The sequence below is a fragment of the Tachypleus tridentatus genome, chromosome 8 (genome assembly GCF_004210375.1).
Source record: "Tachypleus tridentatus isolate NWPU-2018 chromosome 8, ASM421037v1, whole genome shotgun sequence".
Lineage (NCBI taxonomy): Eukaryota > Metazoa > Arthropoda > Merostomata > Xiphosura > Limulidae > Tachypleus > Tachypleus tridentatus.
In genome coordinates this window covers 158,144,082-158,172,009 of record NC_134832.1, presented here as the reverse complement: position 1 = coordinate 158,172,009, position 27,928 = coordinate 158,144,082, and the positions used below count along the sequence as shown (strand labels likewise).

The window sequence follows — 27,928 nt, the reverse complement described above, 5'->3', positions numbered from 1 at the left end:
CTGAATCTTCCTGACTAGTAGTACTACACCTTCACTTAATTCTGAATTCTGAATCTTCCTGACTAGTACTACTTTGTTTTCTTCTCCTAGACACTCAGCGACAAAGATCGTTCCTTGATTTTCTTTAGAAACCTCTGAAAAATAAACAAAGAAGAAGAAAGAAACAAAATTATTTTTCAATGGCACGAAAATAACAAAATTTACTAGCAATAAACAAAACAGGTTTTTTTTCCAGTATGTCACTGTCCAAAGTTACAAAGTTCCTTTAAATAAGAGTAAATATGCATAAATTGTGTGTTTGTTTTGAATTTTGTGCAAAGTTACGTGAGGGCTATCTGAAGTAGCAGTCCTAATTTAGCAGTGCAAGACTAGATAGAAGGCAGCTAGTCATCACCACCCACTGCTAACTCTCGGGCTACTATTTTACCAACAAATAGTGGGATTGAGTCTCACATTATAACAACCTCATGACTGAAAGGGTGAGCATGTTTGGTGTGACGGGGATTCAAACCCGCGACTCTCGTGTTATGAGTTGAGTGCCTTAACCACCTGGCCATGCCAGACCAAATATGCAAGGGATCTTCAAGTCAATAGACAGGACTTAAGTATTTTATCACAGAATTACACGACCCTGACCATTATATCACACTGATTACAAATATCCCAGAACATTTTAACAAGCATCTCAAAATCTTTGGACCATCAGTTTTATTTGGCAGTCTCCACAAGGGGAAGTTTTAAGGTGTTAAACAGTTTTAAGAATTTCCAAAGACTAACTACCACATAACATTAATTTTTTTAAATGCATGTGACAATCATTCTCTTGTAATTCCATTGTTGGTTAGGGTGGTATTACTTTTACTTGCATTTGAATATCACTCTTATACATTCTAAATTACTTTTTGTGTTATTACTTACTTACACAGGACCTCATGATTATAAAGAGAGCAACATGCCTACCTTAAGCTACAGGTTCAGTATGAGAAGTTAATTTTTTATTAATGGAAGCTCCTTGAAAAATGGCATACAAAAGAGATGATGAGTTAATAGTGTGAAACTGTCCTCGTTTTCTTGTAAGGAAATTTTTTATTGGAAGTAAAAAACTGATATATAAAATATTTTACAGACTCATCTTGTGTTATCCCTATTACTAACAGTAAACCTTCTTGAATTTACAATTGAAGGCAAAGAGAGCTTTGAGAACATGGCTGTATCATGCTAAAAATATCCCTGGAAAAATGTTAATTTACTTTATTCAGTGAACTTTCTTCAAAGATAATAACAGCTGGGGCAAAATCTTGCTATTTGCCAATCAGCTATTTAAGGGGGAAGATATACATACAAACGTGATCACCAAATGGGAATGACTAGGGTTGTAAAATTTGTACAAGGATTATAACATAGGATGGGAAATCAAAAGATGGAATCTCTAACAGAAAAATGTAAAAATGTCTTAACTGAAGATAAATAGCAATGTATAAATAAACTTCTGTTTAATCCAGATTGTTAAATCCTCATTCTTCATAATGAACATTATGAAATGATTCAAGCAAATAACTCAAAATATTCAAATATCCTGTATCATGTTAAAAATTCAGTAAATTTTCTTTTTCCTTCACAATCACTGTACTTAATATCACATTAGGACATATGATTGCATGAACAAAAGAAAGAGGAACACTAAAAATTTATCAGACAAGGATACATTGCTACAGCTGTACCAAACTATCCTTAAAACATCTCAAACTGAATGTTATGAAATAAAATATAATGCCACAATAATAATGTATGTTGAATAAAGTTGTGATGTTTACTTCCATAAAAATAATTTTACGTCATTATAAGCAGAAGTATCAAATGAGAGGAACATCTTGATAGTGTATCATAAAATTGTCTTCTTATTTTAGTTGTTAAAACAAACAGTAACAAAGGCTGTAGATTATATTCATCACGTTTTATGACCTACAAATGAAATGATGTCTGACAAAAGTACTTGAGGGAGAAGTATATGTATCTAGAGTTGCATAGTAAATGTTACTACAAAGAACTGTGACTATACAGCAATATCTGTAAGTCACACACAGCCTATAATAATAAAACAATCTACAAAACATTTTTTGGAAACTATGTACTAGTCATTCTGTTAACAACTGTATTATTATTTCTTAACTTAAAAACCAACAACCAACATCTCATTAAAGTATGCTTGTTTGTTATTGGATAAAACAACATAGTTTCATATAATATAGTACTCGTAAATACATACAAATTACTGTTTAAAACATTAAAATTAACACCAGCTAACAAAACAACACTAAGTATACAATTAACTTTTAATGTATTCTATCCATTCATCCATCCAATATTTTCAGAAACCAAAACAAGTAATAAATATACTGTGTACATAAACATGTAAATATTGCTCTATATACAACTCAAGCAAAAAAATGGTGTTATTAAATAGGATAAATTTACCAAAACTTATAAACTGATTTTATGGAAATTGTTTGGTTTGCACACAAAAGGCACTTGAAAACTATCTCCCAAAAACTCAGCAACAAAGGTATAAACAGATAAGTTACAATAAACTATTTTGTGGAAAACAAATGTAACCCACAAACAAAAAAAACATACAATGTACAACACAGATAAATATCTTTCTCAGTTACTGAACAAAAAAACATTCCACAAAACTTGATTTCTTCAAACTGAAAAACATCAACATCTAACACAACCAGAAAAATAAGTATGTTATACAGTTTCTTTGTAGCAGTTATAAGTTTATAATGATTAATAAAATATTTTCCAAACACACACACACACAAAAATAGTTCTGACTTGTTTTATTTGAAGTCTACTTATAAATATTATGTTTTAAAGTTAGTTTCTCTGATCAATTTTTATCATTTACACAAAAGCAAAAGCATGACAATATTATCAAATTTTATAACCTTTTAACTAGTGTTAAAATCCCAATTCAGTTAAATGGTTTTAGCTGTTTCCAGAAGTGTAAAACTAAGCATAAAGAAGCACTTCATAGTTCAAAACATCAAAGCAATATACACATATTTACACTAATTATTCATGTCCACAGTAACATACTATTCTGAAAAAGAAATTGCCTATGGTCAAAACAAAGTAATACAAAAGGCTGGGACAAGAAACAACTAAATGTTGAACATTCAAGAGTAAGCAGTTTGAATCATGATGTGACCATTGAAGTCCAACCTGACAAAATGGATTGTAAACAACTAAGAGTTTTTGTGAAAACATTTAAGAAACACAGAGGCTGATACCTTACAGAAGTTTCCACCCTTCATGATGGTTATTAGCTTACAAATATTTTGAACCCTTAAGACAACTAATGGTCACAGAAAATGTTAACCCTTATCACTAATCTCTGTAACTGTTGAAGGCCTGTGCAAGGGAACTTGCACTATCATTAACAAATTGTTTTATATTAGTTAAAGGGCCACTCTGACTTTTTTTCACAACAAATAACAAAAACAAAACATGATAATTTTTTACTCACTATCTAAACATGGCTATCTTTTGTTAGAATTTTATATTGCTCTGTACCTTTTTCATTTGTCTGAATCTCTTGAGTATCTAATATGATTCACAATAGGTATTCCATGAATTAAAAAAACAACAACATGATATAGTACTATACTTGTACTAACATAAATTAATATGTAAATCAGGAGTACTAAGTCTTCTGTTTACAATCAGTAACAGGAGTAATGTTACAAAAATTCTTCTTCATTAACAAATGTTTACTAGTAGTTCTAGTGCTGTAAACATCTACAAGTTTGGGACCTTCAAAATTGGAATTTCATGTAACAAACAAATTAAACAAACAGAAGCAGAAACAGTATGGTACTAGAGAGAAAAAAAACAACCTTAATGTTTAATTACATCTCTCCCTTGAGCAGTCAAATTTATAAATGAAAAAGCATGAATGATATTAAAAAAAAAGCAACACTTAATGACTGTAATTATGAAAAAAAATGGATCTTAACATATTTTTCATGAAGTATGTATTATTCACACAAACAATGTAAATTATATTACCTTATTATTAACTGCAATGGACTATTCCACTAAAACCTCTTTGCAAAGGAAAAGTATTTAACTACACCATCTACCAGATAGTGGGGTTTATTTAATGTAAAGTACAAAAACTGTTGAAAATTATACCCCATAATAACCTGATGATGTATCATTCATTATGAGCCTAAAATGCACTTTACAACATTGCTAATAATTATTTTATCCAATTATTCAATTACAATTCAACCAGTAGCATACTTATATGACAAGTAAAATGCACAACTTTAAATGTTTCATAAAAGTTAAGCACAACTAACTTCTTTCAGTGTCAAATTATTAGAGAAACATGTCAAACATTATTCCCATTTTAAGATTCTTTAAAGTCCTTTTCCCATTTGTAGACTATCCTACCAAACATTTCTTACAAGCATGAGATGTGCGAGATTTATTTCAAAATAAACTGAACACTGGCTTTCAGATACGCAGCACGTAAATATGTTTAATATTGAGTAAAAACCAGCTGCCAGCTCTAAGTGTCTGATGTAAGTAGAGGATGAAAAGTCTGTTTATACAATGACAAACAAATTATACTACTTTGTAATATTACTACAGACATATTTGTCTTGTATATGTAACAAATAAACTGAATTATTCTATAGTAGTAACATCATATGCTCTTCTGCATTAGTTTGGTAAACAACTTTGTCAAATTATTTAGCACCACAAAACAGTCACCTTATAGCAACATCAAGGTACAGCACAGTGACAATCATTTAGCCACTTTTTCATGGTTGTAGTACTGTTTGTTTGTTTTAGCATCTCCCACTATATTAGAGTATTACCATATTAGCACATAACCATTTTTTATTTCCTTGTCATAATACTGTGATTTTCTAGTGTCTGCCATTAGGTTGCAGCAGTTGTGGTATAGTAACAATCATTTTACCATTTATGGATTATTATAACACAATGTATTCTTAGCACCCTTCATTATGTTACAGCATACCAGTCAACTATACCTAAATTATTGTACATAATACTAACTGTTCTCTCCTGTATTGTCTGCTTACCATTTTACTTCACCACATACCAGGTTGGCAATTTTACTTTGCATCCACATGAAAATGTTTCTTCCAGTAATAACTGGGACCACACTTGAGAAACTGTATTAAGTACCATTCTAAAAATCTCATAAAGGCCCTTGGTGTTTGTTTTGAAAACACATCTTTACAGATATTGTTTATACAGATGACTCTCTTAACACAACTATATCAGTGTGTTGAATCATAAAGAAGACAGTTTAGATCTATCATAGCTGCTATTTATTATACTACAAGGTTTGTTTATATTCTAATATCTGTATGTAACTTTACAATTAGTTGTTAAGTTATATTCAGAAAACACAAGGAATTCAGTTGTGTCACAACAACAGTTTATAAGATGATTCAAGTTCATTTTCTACTATCTATATATTACCTTGAGACCAAACAGTTATGAGCTAGCTATTAAATCAAATGGAAAATTAGAACAGAACTATTACATGTACCACAATAGCAACATGTTAATTTACCTAGTGATTTCTTGAAATGTCTACATTCATACTATAATGAAGTTTTTTTTCCCTAAATTTCTAAATCAGTTAGAAACCTTATGAATTTTATTTTTTTATATTAGAAAATATTTCAGTGTTTGTCTTATATTGTAATATTTTACTTATAATTTCACTCAAGGTATAATTATTAATAGACTAATACACTAAAATCTGCCAGACAACACTGACCCGTGTTTAATGTCTTTTTTTATTATTTGTGTTATGATTACAATTTAATTATAATATCAAACTTCCCTCAGAATCACACTTTCCTATTCTATAACACAATAAATGGGCTAAACAAAAAGTGATTTAAAACTGAGAAATAAAGCAACACATGGGTCAAATAATTTTAATAATTTAGTGTTATAAACGTTTTTGTCTCTCACAAAATTTTAAAACTATATAGCCAAACAATTAAAAACTGGTCAATATATTTTGTTAGAAATAAGTAGAAAGTGCACTTCTTGGCCTAATTTCCTTGTAAGGCAAATATTAATATGGTAAGCTCTGCTGCTAGAACTATCCATTTTTAACAAAACTGTGGTAATGATGAGAATCTTTATATTTTATTAATGTTAACTGAAAGCCTGGTTCAGTCACTTCTCAGAATAATTGATATCAATGTTCTTGACATTGAACAGTCACATTTTACTAATTCATTAAACACACAAAAAACTGAATGGATACTTTCCATCAAGCCAGTAATTATAGGAAACCAAAATATGTAACAAAGGGAAGAATTAAGTACAATTATACTAATCACTGTTTGATGTTAACTGTCTGAGCTGTTTTAGGGCAGTTTCTACCAACTTCTTCTTGTCTGCTTCTCTCACCCTTAAGGGAGTAAAGAACATTAATTCACACTAAAAGTATGGATAGGTCAAATTAATATTTTAAAAAATTAGTAAATTATATTATTAAAATTGTACAAATCCTTTTCATTCACAAGCCTGAACAAGACCTACCTAAAAAAAATAAGACCCTTTAAAAAATGTTGCATTATTTTAAACTTGTATTTTTTAGCAATAATTTTATTTCTAAAACAACTTGAAAGGTAGTTATACACTTTTCATAAATAAATAAACATTGCAATTGGTTCAAAAGCATGCATTATAAAATATAAAGTGTAAACACACCATTGTAAAGTAAAAAAAAAAAAAAAAAACAAATTTTTATCTTTATGACACAAATTTGTCCGAAACAATGTTTTAGGTAACACTGCATAACAAATCATTTACTACTAGAGAAAACTCAAGTGATTCTTGGTAATTAAATAGTTTTGGTTTCACATATGTAATCAGAATTTGTCCATCACCTCCAGATTTTAAGATACTGTAGTATCTCACTACTTTATCAACAATATGTGTAAAACCATACAATCAGTTCAGTTCAATAGGTTTATACTGTGAAATTAAGTTTACATAGAAAGTTTAATGAACAAAAGGAATAAATTTTTGATAACTTCAAACAGTAACTGTATTGTATTGGTGTAAAACTCCATATATATTGTTCATATGTGCTACTTGTTCTTGATAAAATTATAATGACTTGCACCAATTTTGCTTCATTCCCATGTTCACCTTTTCTGCCCAGGAACATTTGAGGAGTCCCTCAACTGAGCTTAAAATGGGCAGAGTGATACACCTCTCTCTCAACTGCTTTTCACTCACTCACTCAGTTGGTTACTTTGTCTGGCTCTGCCCACACTCAAAACAAAGTCCATCTTCCTCACATCATACCTGTGATATAATCAAATAAAATCAAAATTTTGTTTTTAAAATATTTTAAACTAGTTCTCTAAACATAATTCCTTTATACTTTTTAGAAAATTAGTTCATGTACTGACTGCTTTCACTTCTAGTAAAGTCCAAAAACCACCTAAACAGTTTATGCTACATTTGTGTTGTACAGTTTCCAAATCTGGCTTCACACAGTGGCTAAATAAAAGAAGAGCAATTGTGTCATTTACAATTTCAATGATACAGTGTGAGCCCAAAGATCATCTAACTTACTGTTATTTTTGCATTAATATTTCTGGATATTCAGACAAAACTAAACAATACACTAAATATCCAGAGATTGCATCTGTGATGAAACCAGTATCTCATGGGGATGATTTTCTTGTGTCACATCCAGCAGCAAAGTGGGAAATAGAAGTTATACTGCAAAAAAGACAATGAATCATCTTTACTTCCTTCATTTAATAATTTTACCCCTGTGGCATCTCAGCATAAACTGCCTCATCTGATCACACAAGATGAACTAAATGATCAGATTTGTGACTTGTTTTATACTGAAACAGCATGGGGAACTTTCATTTACGGCAATGGAATTTATCATAAAAGTCTTGCTTCTCACTACAGCATGCAAGATACTTTGTGTTTCTGTACAAATGTTGATGCACTAATTGAAGAATCAAGTACTGATTATACTCTCAAGAAAGAAAACATTTTACCAATTCATCTAAAGTTAGTGTGAAAACTGTGCTTTTACATAATGGGAACACTAAGCCATTGGTTCCTGTTATTAATGCTGTGAACATAGTAGAACATGCAGCTTATACCTGAAGCAATCAAATATCCACTACTGCTAAGTCCATAAAGTGAGTAAACCAAACACTGTAGCTTTTTGTCTGTCTGGGATAGCCAATATCATAAAATTAATTAAAAAAAACGGAATGGCCAGTGAGAGAATTACGTTCCAGGAAAATAGAAAGTTGAGTTCCAACTTTCAGTGAATCATCAAGATATGTTTCTTTCATCACTCCATCTATCTTATAAGTTTCAAAAAGTTAGTGAAGTAAAAACTAAAAGGTGGTATCTTTGTTGGGCCACAGATTTGGGAAGTGCTGATGAATGGTGATTTTGAAACACTACTCAGTCAGAAAGAACTTACTGCTAGGAAATCACTCAAACTGGTTGTTAAAGTTTTCTTAGGAATTTACAGAGATGAAAACTATGTTGTGATGATTAATGATATCCCTGAGAACTAGAGGAAAACTGGGTCCAAGATGTCACTAAATTTACACTTCTCACATTTTTAATTAAGCTTATTATCAAATATCTAGGTGCAGTGAGCAATAATCTTGGTGAGCACTTCCCTCAAGTTATGTCTATAATAGAACAGTAACATCAAGAAAGACAGTGGAATCCTGTGATGACAGAAGATTACTGTTGATTCTAAAAGCATGAAACTAACAACATACATAAAAGATACAACAAGTCAGTCAGGTATTTTGTAAAAAGAAATAAAAAATAATACCATGATGAAAGTTTTAAATATAGCTTAAGTGTATTTTCAGTATATAATTACATGTTGTTTTTGAACATTCTTAAATGCAATTTTCAATAAATAAATAAAGTTATCAGAGTGTTATTTTCATAATATATAAGAATATTTAGAATAAACCTAACATAGCTCAAAAACTAGAGGTGATCAGTAATATTCAACAATTTTTAGAATCAGGATCAACAAACTACTCATGAACAGTTGTATTTTTATTGTGGTAGAGAAGCTTCTTTTGTGCACAGTGTAACTTCTAAACATATAATTACTGTGCAAAATTACTCAAACACTTATATGCTTTACATATTTCTACAAATTACTTTCATTGAATGACTTAAGGATATTTCAACACACAAACAAAAAACATGAATTTTATCTCATAACTAAAAGCTGGTAGTTAAAACCATATGTAACTTCTGTTATAAAGAAGCTTACACATAGAACAACCTTAAATATAAAATTTTCAAAATTACTTACAGATCAACCTATACAAAATATATACTTCATGATATTCCTACAAGTATCTATATTCTTAGTTATGCCAACTAACAAGACATGCTTTAACAGATATGAGGTGTTCTTTCATTATAAAAAGCCTAGACACCTAGTTATCATAAAAAAAGGTGAGGAAAACTATCGTATTTATATGCAAGAAAGTATCAATTAATTGTGCAAATTTGTGGTAAGCACTGTTAAATATATGAATAAACAAACATTCTGAATTCAAGTGGTTTTCTACTAAATGAAACTAATTATGGCTAAATTAACTAACACATTCATGATTATTAACTTCAAAATGTAAAATAGAATTTTAATTATAAACATTATACCATAAATTTAAGATTTTATTTCTATCTACCTTAGAAAAATAATATATTGATAATATTTATCTACTTTGTATTCAATGTTTTATTACTCTCACATTACACGTGGAGATGAAAATGTAAGAATGTTTATTTAATTTGAAGCATTGGAACCTATCATCTTGTGAATATGTGCAAATTGTATGCATGTATGATTAACTGACTACACAACAGACATTCAACTATTATTAAACTCTAGACAGTTAAAACTGATTCATTAATAATTATGGTATTAATACAGAGAATTCTCAGGTTATGTTTAATATATTACAATGATAAAAAACATCTATGGAGAGAAACTTTTTGGTAATAAAATCTACAACTGTTTCCAACTTCTGATCAAAACAAAATACCTACATAGTTCAAATAAAAATTAAATGAGTAATGAATATTATGTACATCTAACATATCACCATACTAATGATGATCAGAAGGGTGTCATGGAACCCTCAATGCAAGCAAAGTTTTTGCTATAATCCCAAACACAAGATTCAGCTGCTTAGAAGGTTTAGTTTTGTTCTAAACACATACCTTAAGATAACAATGCAAAATAATCCTCATAAACAAATATATAATAATCAAACAATTTAACCAATACTAAAAATAAACTAACATTAAAGAAAGAAAAAATAAAACATTACTTTATTCAGAGTCTACAACTATTTATCATCTTACCTTCATTCTTTCTAAATTTGTATTTACACCTGTTAAAGGCTAGTTGAGAAACTAAATAAGACTTAACTTTTAATTTAAAAAATGAAACTTGACATCTTGCAGGACATGTCTTGGAGTAAGACATCAATAGTATCAGGTATCTTAAGGGCAACATATGACTAGGTAACTAAACATACAACTTTTAAGGTGGCTATATGTTTTCATTTTCCTTTTTTAAAAATCAAAACATGCATAATAATTATTGGAAAGACTAACAATTTATAATAAAGCAGTATAGAGTGACATTTAACTTTGATTACTTTTATGTTCCACTTACTTTTCAAGCAGAACTACAGCAACTTGTGGGTTTACCCTTCAATACTTACTATTTTCTTGTCCATAGTCATGAAAGTAGGTTGCCCAGTCCCATGTCATGAAAAGATCTAGAAGTTATAAGAAAATATAACTAGAAAAATTCTACAAGAAAAATTCCAGTGCACCAAAATAAAGTAAACTGTTATATGTAAATTAACTAACAAAAATTACAAGAAGAAGGAATTGTACACCGTAAGTCAGAAAGTAATAATAAGAAATCAGTTTTAGTGAAAGGAGACTGATGGACTCTGTGACTAAACTAAAATAATTGGAAGATGTGATATCGAAAAATATATGTAACTATTTTACGTAGTGGAGTTTCCACAGTTAATACATCTTTAATTATATTTATTTGTTTGTTTTTGAATTTCATGCAATGCTACACGAGGGCTATCTGCATTAGCCATCCCTAATTTAGAAGTGTAAAACTAGACAGAAGTCAGCTAGCTATCCCTAATTTAACAGTGTAAGACTGGAGGGAAGTCAGCTAGCTATCCCTAATTTAACAGTGTAAGACTAGATGGAAGTCAGCTAGCTATCCATAATTTAACAGTGTAAGACTGGAGGGAAGTCAGCTAGCTATCCATAATTTAACAGTGTAAGACTGGAGGGAAGTCAGCTAGCTATCCCTAATTTAACAGTGTAAGACTAGACGGAAGTCAGCTAGCTATCCATAATTTAACAGTGTAAGACTGGAGGGAAGTCAGCTAGCTATCCCTAATTTAACAGTGTAAGACTGGAGGGAATTACGTACTTTACATTCACACTTAGACACAACTAGCTATCATCTGATCTTAACATTAGTAACAGAAGGTGTATTTAATGGGCTAAATATAAGCATTGGGTGTAAAACATTATTGTAACAAAGGCTTAGTTGAAACACTACTCCACTGAAACCCTTGGTAATTTTTATCTTACTTTTGTCTATACCTCAATGTTAATAAACAACTGAAAAAAATATAAATAAAATGCTATCTAACTTATCATGGTGCAATAAGTGAGCCTAGGGTATTATTTGTTTTATAATTAAGCTTAAAAATGTACTGTGCAATAACTTACTCTAAGCTCAATAAAGACAAAATATCAATTCTAAATCTAAATAATTTCTGAATTAAATTGTTTTGTTCTATCACCAAAGTTAACAAGAATAAAAAACAAACCAATATGTATATTAAACATTCACAACATAAATACCATAGTTGACCTAACAATATCAATTGGTAGTTTTGTTACAAAACAATGATATAAATTGTAGACCATTACTATTAAAACAAAGAAGCATGACACAAACTGTTTATTATATATATTAACACCAGAGGGACATTTAGAGTGTTCCTTCTACCACACACATTATACTCTTTAACACTGTAAATACCTGACAGCCATAAAGCTTCTTATTTCCAAAGAATGCAACATGTAGATCTTCAATGTTTTCAGTTTACTAAAATGTTTAGTTAAAATAAAGTTATTTCAATTTTAAGTCTATCTCATGCTACGTTTATCATTTTTATAAAGTACTTCATAACTTAATGTTTCATGAAAAATTCAAAATCTTCCTATTAACAGTAAGCAGCGCCAATCTTTATACATATACTCAAAAGGTGATATACAAAACTAACTTTTATCTCTGTATTTCTATAGACTGATGGAACTTTTAGGTGAATAGGTCTATTCAGATACCAATAACTATTTTGAATCTATTCAATGTTACACAGCATGGCTTTCAAATGCATCACTAAACTTTTGGAAAAGAAATATCAATAACTAACATACTGAGCAAGAGCAAGAATTTAAACTGAACAAAATACACTATTCATTTCAAGCAGGCCAAACTAGCCTAACAATCCTTTGACTGTTTATGTACATGTAAAACTGAATGAGTGCTTAAATCTTTATCAGTACAACATATAACCCAATAAAGGTGACATAAAATATCTTAACTCGATTGACTATTCTTTTTTTAGGATAATAAAGAGCAATGATTAGTAGGGCACATTACAAGTACAGATGTTGATGTCATTTATGTCAATAATAACAGAAGACATTCCTGTCATGTTTAGATGTACATAAAAGAATGTGTGCATTACATGAAAGATGGCAGTGACAACAGTTAAAAAATGTTAAAACAGGTTTCACAGAATAGAAAAATAAAAAGGAATGGGAATTACAGAAAATGATAATGTAAAGAAATATATAGGAAACAATACTAATATATGGGAAATAGAAAAATTAATAAAAATATAGGTGATATTAATATACAGGTAACAAAAAACTAATATACGGGAAATAATAAAATGAATAGAAATATTGGTGATATTAGTATATAGGAAACAATCCTAATATACGGGAAATAGAAGCTGAGCCTTGAATACAGTACTGTAGTCCATATATAGAACAAGCAAAGCAGTGACAGCACCAGATCAGACCAACTTAATGTCAGCAAACTTGTTCCTGTGAATACCAACATGACCAGTTATCCAGAAAAACTGGATGTGAATAGAAGATAGAAGAAAAATAGGCCAGCCAGTGTTGAATATTGTGAAAATAAGGTGAGAATTAACACAAAGCGATTCTCTGACCAGTAGAGAGTGAAGAGAGTTGGTATAAATAGAACAGTGAGTGTACTGTGTAGCTTCGATATCATTCAGAACAAAAGAAATGCCATATAACTTGACAGTGAACACAGAAACTGTAGAGAGGATATTGTACAAAACCACCTAGCTGCAACAAACCATGGCAGATCCAATAGACTTAACTGATTTTAAACCATCTGTATAACTGGGAATGAAAGAATGGTTCAAAAGATGTTTGGCAATGAAAACAGTACAACCAAATGGAAATATCAACCTTCCTCAGATGACTCAGAGAAAGGCAACAGGCAGAGGTGGTAATAAAACATAGTGTGGTGGGCTGATTGATGGAAAAAGCAACATCAATCTGTGACATACTGAACTCAGTCAGCTTCACCTAAATATGAAGACCAAAGGGAAGAATGGCAGACTGTATATTCCCAAAAGTATAACCAGTGGAACCCAGTGTACAGACTCTGAACTGGAGACATATGGAAAGACCCTGTTCAAGGCTGAAGTCTCAGATGGTGAATAGGGTACAGCATCTTCAAGGCCAAGGTCCTGGCAGAAACTTAAATAAGAGACAAATAGTTCAGTTTTGAACAAAAAATCAATCTGCTCCACAAGAGGTGGAAGAAGGGATCTGGATGTTGAAGATGTTCAGTGCCGTTGTACACTTTGTATTTCAGTCGGTTGGTTAAGTTTTACTACTGTATATATTTGACAATTACATCATTATATTGGGTCAGAAAGGCATTGTAAAGTAATAAAATCAAAAGCAGCCAATCAGGAAATGTTTAGAAAACTGAGACTGTGCTAAAATAAAATTGTTATTGCATTTTCACAATCTGCAATTATTTTGTATGTCCAACATTTGTTTCACTACTTTCATTACAGTTGGTGTTATGGTGGTGAAGATGAGAGAGCAAGTTTAGAGTTCTATGAAAAATAAATAAAATGATATTCATTAAGATGGTATTATAAGTAAGGTTAATTAAACATAAAAACCATGAAATGAGCACAATTAATTTTATTCTTAGCATGAAAAGTCACACTTTACACAGAATTACTTGACAGAGAATTCACAAATTAATGGATGAATGTTTTATGAAAGCAATTTACTTGAAATATAATTTCAGTTAATAAATGGCTTGTAACTTTTACATAAACATTTGGCAAAACTCATGATGATACACTTTGTATATTTAGAACATTTCAGTAGTTTATGTAGTTTCATGGTTACATGGAGATTACAGAACTGGTCAGAATGACCAAGCACACATACAGGTTCAATAGAATATAATTTAATTGATAAAGGAATGTGTATGTGGATCACAATCAGTAGCCTGAATGTTTTTGTTTGAAGTGCATTTTTTAAATTCTTCAGATACACTTGCCATTTTGGAAACTTCTAGTAAGCCTAATTTTCTTTTCACTTTTGATAAAACACCACCAGTGACTTCATCAGGAAAACTGCTCTTGATTGGATGCTGTAAAAATTACTTTTCATAAATGTACTTGCTACAGTTAATTTTAAACATGAGTGAGGAATAAAATCAGGGAGAATGTTTATAATACATAATATAAAGTTTGTTTTTTCAATGGCCCATAATTAATCTTTTTGTTAAAATACAGTTTACTTCTAATTATTTGGTATTGGAAACTTTTGTATTAAGGTGGTTAATTACCTCAGACACATTTCAGTTACATTGTTAACCATACTGTTGGCAAGTCTTTCTGCAATTTTATATCAAATCTTATTTCTTTATTGAAGAAATTATAATAAAATAAATAGATTTTATAATCTTAAAATCCCTTTCTATGGGAAAAGATTAAGTATAGAAAATCTTAGTGATTTACATAAAAAACATAATTAAAGAAAAAGTTATTAATTCAAATTCTGTTAAACATTCATGAAACAAAAAGTAACTTCTGAATTACAAGGTGACGAGTGCCTGCAGGATCAAACTACTTCATAAGAAAGATAATCAATATATCTTGCTCTGATCCACCAAATACTTATGAAGTGGTGTACAACTTTGGTCTTCATGCACAAGAAGGAATGGTGATGTATGAAGGACTGTTCAGAGTGATGCAACTTAAACTGATTATCAAGTAAAAACGAGGAAGTTATCTTTCTATTCAAGCCACTAGTTGGTCCTCGATAGTCTTCACTTGAAATATTGTGTGAGCTTTGTCTGAGTAATGACACTGATTTGTTGTAAATTGTTCACACCACAGCTACTAAAGTTACTCCAGGGATGGAAAGGTTATATTAAGATCTCTTTATAAAAGATCAACAGACAAGGTTTTCAGTATGTTTAAGTGGGTGATACTAATGAATCAGGGAGATAATCCTGTCAGTGTACTATGTAGTGCTGGATTGTGACTTTACACCATATTTTATGCACAATATCTTAAGGAAGATCCAGAGGCATGCTCTCCCAGAAATATTTAAAATCAGAAACACCATTCTCTCTATTTTCTGGTCTCTTTTAAAATAAGGGTATAAAAAGTGATTAAATTTGCAATGAACATGTGATTTTGTGTTTCCTTCATTAGGTGTAAAACAACTTTTCATAAATGTTATATCTTTTCTCCTTTTGTAATGTGAAGATGCCTTTGAAGTAGGCTAAACTCTTTGGTAAATATAATTTTTGTGGGGGGAGTGGGTGGGGTGGTTTGATTTACTGACTGAATACGAAACAACATGACTACATTTAATTTCGTATGATTGAGTAGAGAATGCCCATTAAGTACATACTACTGACCATACAATCTACATTACATTTTTCTCTCTCACAATAAAGTATTTAAAATGACTTTAAAACATATTCCTATAATTAAGAACATGAAAAGTTCAGTTAAAATAATGTTGATGACTGAAATTTTACAAAATAAAAAAGCTTGTTGACAAGAAATGTACAAAACCAAAGAAACTAGATAGAATTAGGTAGATTCTCTGTTTTCAACTGAAATACGTGATTGACTTACCTGGCAACTTATGAAAAGCATGTTAAGAGCATTAAAAAAAAGAAGAGAGAGAGAATAGACTTTATTGAAATATATAAAATATTCAGGAAGGATGAATGTGTTGTGATTTCTTGTGATATATCTAAAAACCAAAGGATAAGAATAAACAAGTTTAGGATTTTAAAAAGACACACTAGATTTCAGGTAAGACCAATTTTATCCTCTTAACAAGGTGTCATGCATAAACAATAAATTATCACTAGCATTAGTGTACAGCAACACCTTGCAAGATAGGAATAGACTCCAAGAGTGCATCCAGTGGCAAAGACAGGGTGGGCACATGCTAATCAACCAACAATGCCACCCCTACATGCGCTCATCCATCACACAGCCTGTCATTTCTGTACAAAAAAAAAATACTGAAAGGTAACTGTATTGGCAGGTTACTGGTATATTTCCTGTAAGGAAAGACATGCAGAGTGGTAGGAAGCAATCTGTGTTTTGATGTCATCCAGATTACAACGTAAACCTTGACAGTTCCATTGTATCAAGTTGGACATTATTACTTATGTGCAGGTAAGTTGGGTGGAGAACCCTTCTGTTTTCGTCCATGTCTTTTGTTCTTTACTGTCTTTATTTGAGGGAGGTCTGTCAACCTCCATGGATCCTGTCCTGGGTCGATTGGGTAGGTCTATGCTGTTTAAAGAGGATTCCAGTGACTGGGGACAAGAACAAATGATCCTTTTGCATCTTGTGGTGGGAGAAGATGATGCACCCAAAGAAATGCCTGTACCCAGAACCAGAGGAAGTGGATCTTGGGATTTGTTGGAATGTATGTTAGGGACAGAGATGGATGTTAAGCTAATTCATCAACTTTTTTAACAATGCAGGTCAAAATCCTTTTCATTTGGTTTGAGAATGATTCTTTTGGAGACACAGAGATATCTGTCTGCACTCCCACTGTAGTTGTGGGATGACATGCAGCAGCCATACATCTGAGATGAAGTGCTGGACAGCAATTTTCAAGCCTCAGGATAAGTAATGTTATGAATTGTTTTCAAATGCTGCATCTCTTTTTCTTCTAACCATTCTGGGCAAGAATGAGCACAGTTCAATGAACCACAACATGACGTCTTTGAGCGACCGAAACACTGACACTGGAAATATCTGAGAGGGTTTGTAATGTATGGCTATACCCTGCAATTAAGATAACCTGCCTTGATTGTGGCAGGTTGATGTGGTAATATAAATATCAGAAAAAGGATGTGTTACACTCATACTGGTGGAGAGTTGTTGAATGCTAATTTGCACATGTGGCATACATGTGTAATTAGATAGTAATTCACAGCTAGTAGTGAGTGACAATCTGTGCACGAGAAGGAAATCATATGAAAAATAGCTATAACTGTGAAAAAGGGTGGGTAATTGCACTGGAATTTCAATGTGTGTTTTTTCAGTAAAAACTTTACGTGTTATGTTATTTTCTTCATTCTAACTCTACACCTCATACACCATGAAAAGAAAATATATTGCCCTTTTTATTTTCAAGAATGACTTCACGACACATTTGACTATCTTAAATAGCTTTAAGCCCTTTACAATATATGTATATTTATGCTTAAATTTTATTGCTCTTTGAACTGTGTCTAACTAATGATATCACCACACAAGTTGTGAACCACTTTGTAAACATGTAGCTTACGTTACCTGAAGAAATTATGTAATGCATTGGTTACTAATGAGCATATCACAGGAAAACGTTTTGTTTTTTTATTTATTTAACCTAATCTAAAACTTATATTTTATTTACCTTTATAATAATAAATAATACACATGAAAAACTAGAAATATAGTACTTACCTGGGTCTTTTTTTTATCAACTCTCAATTAAAACTATTATTATAATGGTATTACTGCACTAAATGATTTTTAGTTAATCAAAATTGCAACAAAGAATACAAAATAACATGCTAAAAGCACATATTGTCCTAGGACTATCAAAATTTTCTGGCTTTCTTACCATTCAGTAAGACCCAATAAAAATTTAGCTAAACTTGCCAATGTGTTTCCTGTGGGAATAAAATTTGCACTGGAAGCAAAATAAACAAACTCCTGTACAGAAAATTATGTAATATAATATTTGGATTTCTGTTGGTTAAAAGTTATATAGTTTTAAATATCAAAGAGAACTAAATATTGGAAACTTGTGAAAGAGAAAACTTAATTATGGGTATGGCTAAAGGGACTTGATTTTCTAGTTTATAGCTCTGTAACCAAATAAGATTGAAGGCTATAAAAAAAATTATACTTTGTCTGAGTAATAACAATATTATAATGAGCGACTTATGTCAAATTTTGTACTTCTTGGACAAGTGGTCAATAAATAAGAGAAGAGGAAATACTTAAAATGCAAATATCACAATTCTGAAACAATGGAAAATTGAAGACATTTTTAAATGTTGTCCTATAAAACTATATAATTTCCAAATTTGTATTACAAGCTAAGTTTTGTTGCCAAGTTTACTTACCATGATAATAAAAGTAACTTTATTAAATTTTAAATATAACTCAGTAAACTCTCATGACATGCCTCTAGCAATATGATTAATGTAAATATGAAAGAACAAAAGCCCAAGCACTGACCCTCAGGTACTCCATAATTAACAAGCGTACAGTTTAATTGAGGTACTCAAGTGATCAATGTTTTTTGGAAAGTTTAAATAGTCTCAAACCAGGTACTCTACATGGAAACCATAAATATGTAAAAAGCCACTGATCATGCGAGTACTTAGTTAATACACTGAACTTTCAGAAAAACGTGTCATTCATATACTGGTTGACTTGCCAAACCTTTATCTTTATTTATAATTACTTTCACTTTCATTTCTTTCGTAAATTATCCGATATTTCCAGCTGTTATTTCATTCAATTGATCCAAAATAACAGTTCTTTTCAAATAAATGATAAGACTGATACGATATGCATGTTCACGTAATGTAGGAATTTTACCTTTTTTTCTCAACACTTTACTTATGTTTATTCATTTTAAATTTTAAGTTTCTTTCAGTTTGATCAATGTATACAACAAAGTTAAAACTATAGCTTGCCAAAATTCCATCAGTAACAGCCTTTTATTTACTAGTATTCTTCAGCTTTCCTCACTACCAAAGTTAGAATAAGTTGACTAAATTTCATTAAACAATGTTTATACCCCATTATGACAAGAGGGCACAATGTTAAAATTTAAAAAACAATGGCAAGGTACCAGCAAGACTTATTTTTATATCAGTGTGATTGGTTTATGAAATTAGTTATTGTTTGCACTAGTGGAGGTCAGTACTTACAGAGAATCAACTATATAACTATTCAATGTATTATGTTTATTTCTACATTCCATCACTTTTCTCTGTATTAAGTCATCTACATCTATTCTTTACACATGTTAAACTGAAGATGAAAAAGTCAAAAACAATATTCACTTATTATAAAATGATGGGAATATGAAAATGTATTATAAGTTAAAATATACATATAGAAAGACATTCTCAGTTCCTATTAAGCCTTATTCAAAACTTAGATAATTTAAACTTAAGCAAATTACTTAATTATTAATAAAGACATCTTAAATTCCAAGACTCAATAAATAACCGAGTGTGGTATGTGACTAACATTGAAATTTTGGTCTGTTTTATATATATATATATCACTATTCATTTTGGTTAGTGTTGCTTTTTAATTACCTTAACATGCTAATAAATAAATGCTGGTTAAATTGCTGAATGGTACCAAAATTTTTTCAACAAACTGAATGACAAGTTACTTGAAATGTTTAAACTTTTTAAAGTTACATGAAACTAAGCAGATACTAAATACTATAGAAATTAACTTACTTTCCACTTACAAGAGTGTCCTCACATACATTCAAAATCATAGAATCTTGGCAGATGGTTCAATTCACACAGACAATGCCCAGCTTGTTGAAGCTTGTTTCTGTTTGTGCAGATAGTCATGGCACAACACCACTGATATAATACAAAATTCTGCTTTACCACATGTAAGAAAGGAGTGTATTATCCAATGTAAACTTTTAGATAGGCTAGAATCATGATTTATCTGGGTGATAAAAACACAGCATTAGAACATTTAAACATGAGGTACAGCTCAACACAAGTACTTGTTTATAAAAAGTTATTCTGCATTTTCAAAGATTTTGTTGCTCAAAAATTATATCACAATGATCCATTGATTTACTCTGAATATGTAGATGAAGATCAAAGTTACAAAATAGTAGGTTATGCTCTAATTAATATATATTAAATGAAAGTGTTATTTTTCTATCTCACTTTCTGAACAAATGTAATACTTTTTATTTACCTGAAAGAAAAATAAAGACACTAAAATATAACTACTTTTTTATCTTTAACCCACACATCAATTTTAATACTTACACAAAAAAGACACAGCATAAAATTTGTTCACAAGCACACATTGTTACTCAGTATTTTAAGTTTGGTATTAAATCTTTCTTATACAATACTTAAAGGAAAATTACATACAAACAGAGGCTTTAAAGAAGTTTGATTTTTATTTTGTTGTTGTTTAATAAATGTAACAACACTATCAACCTTATAATAACATTACTTGAAAACAACAGACAGCTGTCAGTTAGGTTTGCACTCAGCTGAGCCAATTTTCTATCACAGTTAGCTTTAGAAATCTCTATACAAGTCATACTTATTCACCAAGCTGATATCATATCTCTTACTGTACACAAATATTGAAAAATTTGTTTACAAGGAATTTTCCAAACATGAATTCAAATGTCATCAGTTTAAGACTATGACTTGAAATGTCAACTCTATATATTTCAATTTTTTACACATTTTACTAGTAGGATAATATTATTTGTGAATATAGATGTCTGTCCACTGCATACAATTATGAATAAGAAAATAAAAATTTAATTTGTGTTTCAATTATGTCTGTTGTATAATTTTTTTTTTAAATTCTGTTCAGAAACTAAATGTTTTGTTGAGTTCTAAGTATTTATGTGTTTGTAATTAAGCACAAATATACACAATAGGCTATCTTTGCTTTACCCACCATGTGTATCAGAACACAGAACCAATTTTCTAGCATTAAAAGTCCACACACTGTGCTGCTGGTAATAGTGCAAGAATTCTAAGAACTCTGTTAACAAGTGCAAAAACATGAATAACTCATTCAAACTTTTGACATAGGGGTGTTATAAAGTCATTCTGCTGTTAACAAGTACATAAAAAGGGATAACTGTTTGAAAATGTGATAAATACTCATAATACCAACACTGCTGTAAGATTATTGGAAGTTACACCTTTTATAGTAAGAAGGAATATTTTAAAAACAAGTACAACATTTCAATCTCTCATGCAATCATTCTCAAGAACAAAAGTTTTTATGATAAAGAAGGTTCTAGTAATTATATCAACACCCTTAAAATGTGTTTAAAGAACTTTTAGAAAAACTATCTATATTCACAGCCAAATATTTGCTTTTTGTGGTTGTATAAGAAATGTAAGTGAAGTATTACAACTCTAAATATTTTGGTACTTTCTAATAATCAACTACAGTTCGGAAAGAGTAAGTACAGTAAAAATAATTTCTACCAGAATAACTCTAACTGAAATTTTCATCTTGAAAGGCACCTCAGGGGCTGAATCAGTAAATGAACAGATCAATCACACCTAGGATTCCCTGTTCTTAATTTTATGACAGCATGTTCCCTTAAAATATCAAAAAATATTACAAATAATCTTTTCCATATTTTGAATCCTTAGCCCCTATATTTTCAGTGTCTTATCAAAAACTCTGAGAACCACAGTAAACCCTTAAAATGTAAGAAAGCTAAAATATTTTCTATTTAAATGCCCTATTTACATTCCATGTTCATGGCAGTGTGATCCACAATTGTTTTTATCCATTTTTGTTAATAATTTTACCCAGTTTGTCTGTAATTCCTCCTTATTATCAAAATGCAGATTTTCTTATTACTACTTCCTTTCAATGGACTTTACCAATAACCTTTTATTGATGAGTCAATCAAAAATGTTAAACTCTATGTGTTGTGTTAAACAAAGAAAATACTTTTACTTATTCATGTAGTCCAACAAAAATGTTTATTACCCTTGTAATTCCTGAATATTTTAATTTGGACATGAAGCATGGTCCTCACAAATTAGAAACCAGGAAGTTTCATGGCAACAGATACACAAGAAACAAGCAACTGAAAAGACAAATAAGATTAGTAGCAGCACAAGAGAATCACTTCGGTAGCAAAATGCTGTTGATACTTATAGTGCAAGTACCAGTTTTGAAGCTAACATCTAAGCACGATTCCATACAATGCAAAGAAAATATCACACAAGAAAATATCCACAGTGGTAATATGTTTGTTGATATGGACAATCTATCAGAAGTAGCAAGGGAGTTTTGTCAGTGTGTCTGAGAGATTGGTTGGTTGGTTGATTTAGTGTTTTATAGCACAAAGCAGTTAGGCTATCTATGTCAAACATCCAGTAAAAAGTTAAAAGTAAATTTAGTAAAATTCATGAAAGGAAATTAAGGTAAAACAAAATAATGTTTAAAAAAACAACACATAAATAGCATAATACCAAAGTTTACATCAAGTCTACAACATTAAGAGAAAAACTACAGTAATTCAAGTTGTAAAGGACTTTCTGTAATGTAACTGTAATTATCGTAACTCACCAGGAGGACAAAGAGGTAAGTACAAAAACCACCATAAGTCACCTGAAGTTGGCCTTTCTTGTCCTGGTTCCAGATTATTTGACGTTATGGCCATTTTCAAAAAGGAAAGTAACAAAAATGTTTTAAAAGAAGTGTAGCAAAATTATAGACAGGATAACTAATGTGTAGTTCAAACAGCAGCATTAGTCACCTGAAGTTGGCCTTTCCAGTCCTGGTTTCAAGTGATTTAATTTTACAGCCAGTTTCTAATTTCAAATCAAATTACATATACTGTGATTTTCAAAGGAGCCACATTAAAAATGTGTAATGTATATGTTAAAAAACACTTAAATGGCATTAAAAAGATTAATGAACTTTATTATCCATGCATGTTAATAAACTAGACATTAAAGCATATTTATACTTAAAAGTTTTATACTATCTGATACAGAGATGCCAACTATTTCAAATGACTGAGCATAATGATTGTAGACAGAACCCTTCCACAGTTTCAGTCCTTTTAGATTTGCCAGAAACAAGACAATCTGGTAAACGAGGCCTCTTTTCTCCAACTTGTGAACGATCGCATTGGTGTTTCTTTGCCGCTTAGAAAACGAGAAATACCCATCTACACGAGAGCTGATTGGCTGACAAGCACTGATGACGTAACTATGGATTCCCCACGTACCCAGTAGGAGAAGCACCTCACTTAAACTATTGGTAGATGTCGGAGATACAAATATTTTTTTTATTATTTCAAGCACAAACATGATTATTGCAAGTAGCCATTTGGACTATGTCTTTTATTTATTATCAAAATTTATTTGTATCTAACTAGAAATTTTCTTTTCACCCCTTTCAAGTCCTGGGGAACAATTTATCACTTTATTGTATTGGCCAAAATAATATATAATAATTTGGGAGTTGCAACAAGTTGTAACATTTGTCTATATGAGCATGTAGTTGTAATGTATACACCAAAATCGTAATTACGTTCAAATCATAATGGTTGGCATCTCTGCTGATGTTCATGATTTAATTTGTCAGGTATACAGTTTTGTGCTCAGAAGCAAACAAAGTGACATTTTTATTACTTGGATAAATAAAATTACCAAAAATAGAGAAAATTGTTATCTCTATTTGCAATTAGTTTATTATTATTGTGACAATTGATTAAGTGATAGCTTTGATTAAACTGCAAAAAACTAATCAATGTAAATACTGCCTGAAGGTAACCAATTAAATTTTCTAGTTCTAAGCACTTATCTCAGTTGTTTAGCATGCAATTGGTACGACAATACATGCTACAATAACATGAAGAGGGAAACTTCAAGTCATTTCGGCATAGACCACAAATTATTTGTATACACTGGAAGGTTATATTAAATAAACAAACAATACTGTCATCATAAACTGAGACAAGTACCTTTATAATGCAATTTTTTCATACGTATGATGTAGCGTAGGTTTATCCATACCAACTGAAAGTTTAAGAAATCCTCCAATACACAACAGAATGTTTCAAAACTTTCCAAACAATCACATTTAAATACTTTTTTCTTCATAACATTCCTAAACTGTTTCTAACTTCATGATAAGGACAGAAATAGTTGTTCACATGTGTACAAGATATTGAAAATTTGTTCACTGACTACAAAACTTTGTACCAACAGAGACCAATTCCATGTCTAAAAGTAAGGATGAAAAGACAGTGAAAGACCATACTTACGATGCATGTACTGAGATGGTATGATTCACCATAAAACCAATTCTTAAATTTTTTAAATCACAGAACATATTTTGATAAGCTAATTTTCTTTGCTCTTATAAGAAAAATAGCAAAGGTGTCACAAATTAGCCTTAATATTTGCAGAACAAGTGTCTAATCCTCCATAAAACAACTCTACTGTTGATCTTATCAGTGAAAACATTTTCCAAATTTGTGTTCATTCATTAAACCTTTTAAATACTTTCTCAAAAGCATCATTTTATCATCAGAGCTGTCGCTCTAGTAGGTCTCAAGTCTTTCCAAATACTTGAATTTGTTTGATAAACATTTTTTTGGAATTTATAAAACATTTTACACAAATAACTTTTGTTATGCAACATAAAGTTGTAACCTGTTTCTGTCAGTATTTTTATCACAATTGTTAATATGTATTAGTGAAAATAAATACATTTTAATGAAGTTAAATAGTGAAATGTGTAAAATCAGAAGGGATGACTCCATTAAAACAGCAAACCTAAACCTCTAACAAATACTAGTTTGTAATAACTCAAAAACATGAAAAGTTATGGACTTGAGCACCCACACCTCTCCCTCCTAATTTCTAATTTTATATCTATTGTATATGTAGGGCTTCTTTGATTTTGTATTTGTTTTCCTACTTGGCATCTGGGAATCTCCTATGATAATGTGTTTACGACATTTGTCATATTGAAAAACGTGCAAAGATAGTTTTTTTGTGTTTTTTGAATCTAGTTTCCATTTTTCTGCTTCTTTCCCCAATGTAGAAGTCATGACAGTTGTTGCATTGTATTTTATAAATCATGTGTGTAGTTTTTATGTGTAAAAACATGTCCCACATCATTTTCACATGCAGGAAGTTGTGGGCTTGAGCACCCACGTCTCACTGTCCCAACTTCTATTTCTAATTCTGTATGTGTTGCTACTCTATTTCTTATATGAGACTGGTGAATGGAGGTTAAGACTGATAGACAGTGTATCTCCACTGCAGTGTGGGTCCTATTTCTTCGATCACCTCAAAACCCTAGCATACATAGTATGATCCCACACTGTAGCTTGTACACTGGGATATTTTCAGTCAATGCAGCATTTTTTTTATTTAATTTCTTTTTGAGTTATAACAAATTAATAGACACGTTATCTCTATGATTACTGATATTCCATTTCTGCCTTTACAAATGCATCATTAATGTAAGAAAAAGGTATAACGTGCATAACTATCAAGGTTTCTCCATTTAGGCCTATAAAGTTTCCTGGAAGTATACAAACTACCTTTTGATACATATAAATATCAAATATCCCAAAATAAGACACTGATAAACTTAAAATAAATTATAATGGTTATTCTAATCAAATGATGTATACTTTATACCATACTCTTCTTCCTACTTAATTCAATTTTTATTCACTTCTGGAACTCTTCCAATTAATACAATAATTAAGTTTCATGCAGAATGATACAAAAACATTAAAATGATGAACATCAACAGAGAATGCCTTTAAAAATTGCATTAACCTCACAAACAATATTATAAATAAGTATGAAAATAAACACTTTATTAACATTGTAAAAATTTCTAAGTATCAAACATTATTATACTGTGAGTAAAAATATTTAGTTCTAAATATTAAGCTATTTGTTGGACCTTAAACATTATGCAAGAACATCATAATTCATGGTTTAATTACAAGTACTCAACTTACAAAATTAAAATTATAAAACATTAGAAAAATAGCCCTGTAAATATTGTACGCAATATATGTTATTCATTTATTTATAATTATTGTTAATACAGTACCATTCCCACTGATATTCTGAACCAAACTAATTTAAATTCTCTTAAGTCTTACTCTAACTTCGTGACTGGCATGACCAGGTGGTTGAAGCGTTTGACTCGAAATCTGAGGGTCGTGGTTTCGAATCCCTGTCGCACCAAACATGCTTGCCCTTTCAGCCGTGGGGGAGTTATAAGGTTTCAATCAATCTCACTACTTGTTGGTAAAAAAGAAGCCCAAGAGTTGGCGGAGGGTGGTGATAACGAGTTGCCTTCTCTCTTGTCTCACACTGCTAAAGTTGGGAATATGAGCGCATAGACCTCGAGTGGCTTTGTGCGAAATTCAAAACAAACAAACTCTTAGTTATTACTTCGTTTTTATCACATTGTTACAACTTCCTTCGCGCTTTATTACTGATACCTTAAAATATGTACTTAAAATCATGATTAAATCTTAGTCTGGATACAAGAGGCCTACATATACATAACAAGTTGGTGTGTCACTTCAGTTTCCAGATAGCTAAATTTGGCTCGAAATCCAATTTCATTCAGTGTGAATCGGATTCTGTGTCATAATCTATTTTTTTCTTCAAGGTTTATGTATCAAATATGTCCGCACGATGAAGATATTCTTGTAAGCGCAGATTAATAATATATTATTGTGATGATACATAAAAAATTTAATTAACAGGAATCAAATAATTCACGCTAACTACAAACTTCAATGACAACACTCACAAATTACATCCAAACTCTAGCATGCCGCTATATATTCACAACTTTTACCTTTGAATTGGTTTCGCCAATCACAGTCAAATCGCGTTTGTGACGACTCTACAAAGATTACATTTTAAAGTATAAACAAAATTAATAAATGTGTTTCTTTAGAATAAACCTATTTGTAAAATTTAATTGATTTGAAAACAATTAATATTAATAGATTTTTTTCATTTTCAAACTGTGATAAGTGCACTACATACACATAAAATTGCACATTTTTTCTGACAAAGTTTGGTTTGTTTCAGAAGTTTTCATGCAAAGCTAATCAAATAAGTTCCTACGCATAACCGTCAGTATATGTGAAATGATTTGTTATTTTTGATACTTTGTTTTGTTTCTGAATTTCGCGCAAAGCTACACTAAAGGTATTTGCGCTAGCCGTCCCTAATTTAACAGTGTAACACCAGAAGGAAGACAGCTTGTCATCACCACCCACCGCCAACTCTTGGGCTACTCTTTTACCAAAGAATAGGGGGATTGGTTGGGACATTTTTACGCCCTACGGTTGATTAAACGAGCATGTTTGGTGCGAC

At 30.7% G+C, this 27,928-nt stretch overlaps 2 protein-coding genes and 1 long non-coding RNA gene across 11 annotated transcripts in view; 1 reads left to right on the top strand and 2 right to left on the bottom strand.

Annotated features, from left to right (window-relative positions):
* The window catches only part of LOC143223810 (PAN2-PAN3 deadenylation complex catalytic subunit Pan2-like), a 221,483-nt gene extending 199,531 nt beyond the window's left edge, over nt 1–21,952 (bottom strand). Inside the window, exon 1 of the mRNA XM_076452279.1 lies at nt 21,471–21,952. The gene's annotated coding sequence lies outside the window, so the exon portion shown is untranslated. The remainder of the gene's footprint in view (nt 1–21,470) is intronic.
* The window catches only part of LOC143223814 (dynein axonemal heavy chain 6-like), a 753,870-nt gene that overhangs the window by 435,926 nt on the left and 290,016 nt on the right, over nt 1–27,928 (top strand). The gene's annotated exons all lie outside the window — the stretch shown is intronic.
* Nucleotides 28–27,413, bottom strand: LOC143223818 (uncharacterized). Of its 8 annotated transcripts, none has more exons than XR_013013147.1 (4): nt 26,692–27,408; nt 14,792–14,884; nt 10,836–10,892; nt 28–134 (listed from the first exon to the last, which is right to left on the bottom strand). It is a non-coding gene; the product is annotated as an uncharacterized LOC143223818 (long non-coding RNA). The 8 variants fall into 8 exon arrangements; XR_013013151.1 differs by having other exon boundaries at nt 55–134; nt 10,787–10,892; nt 26,692–27,413; XR_013013149.1 differs by lacking the exon at nt 28–134 and adding an exon at nt 5,353–6,481 and having other exon boundaries at nt 10,787–10,892; nt 26,692–27,412.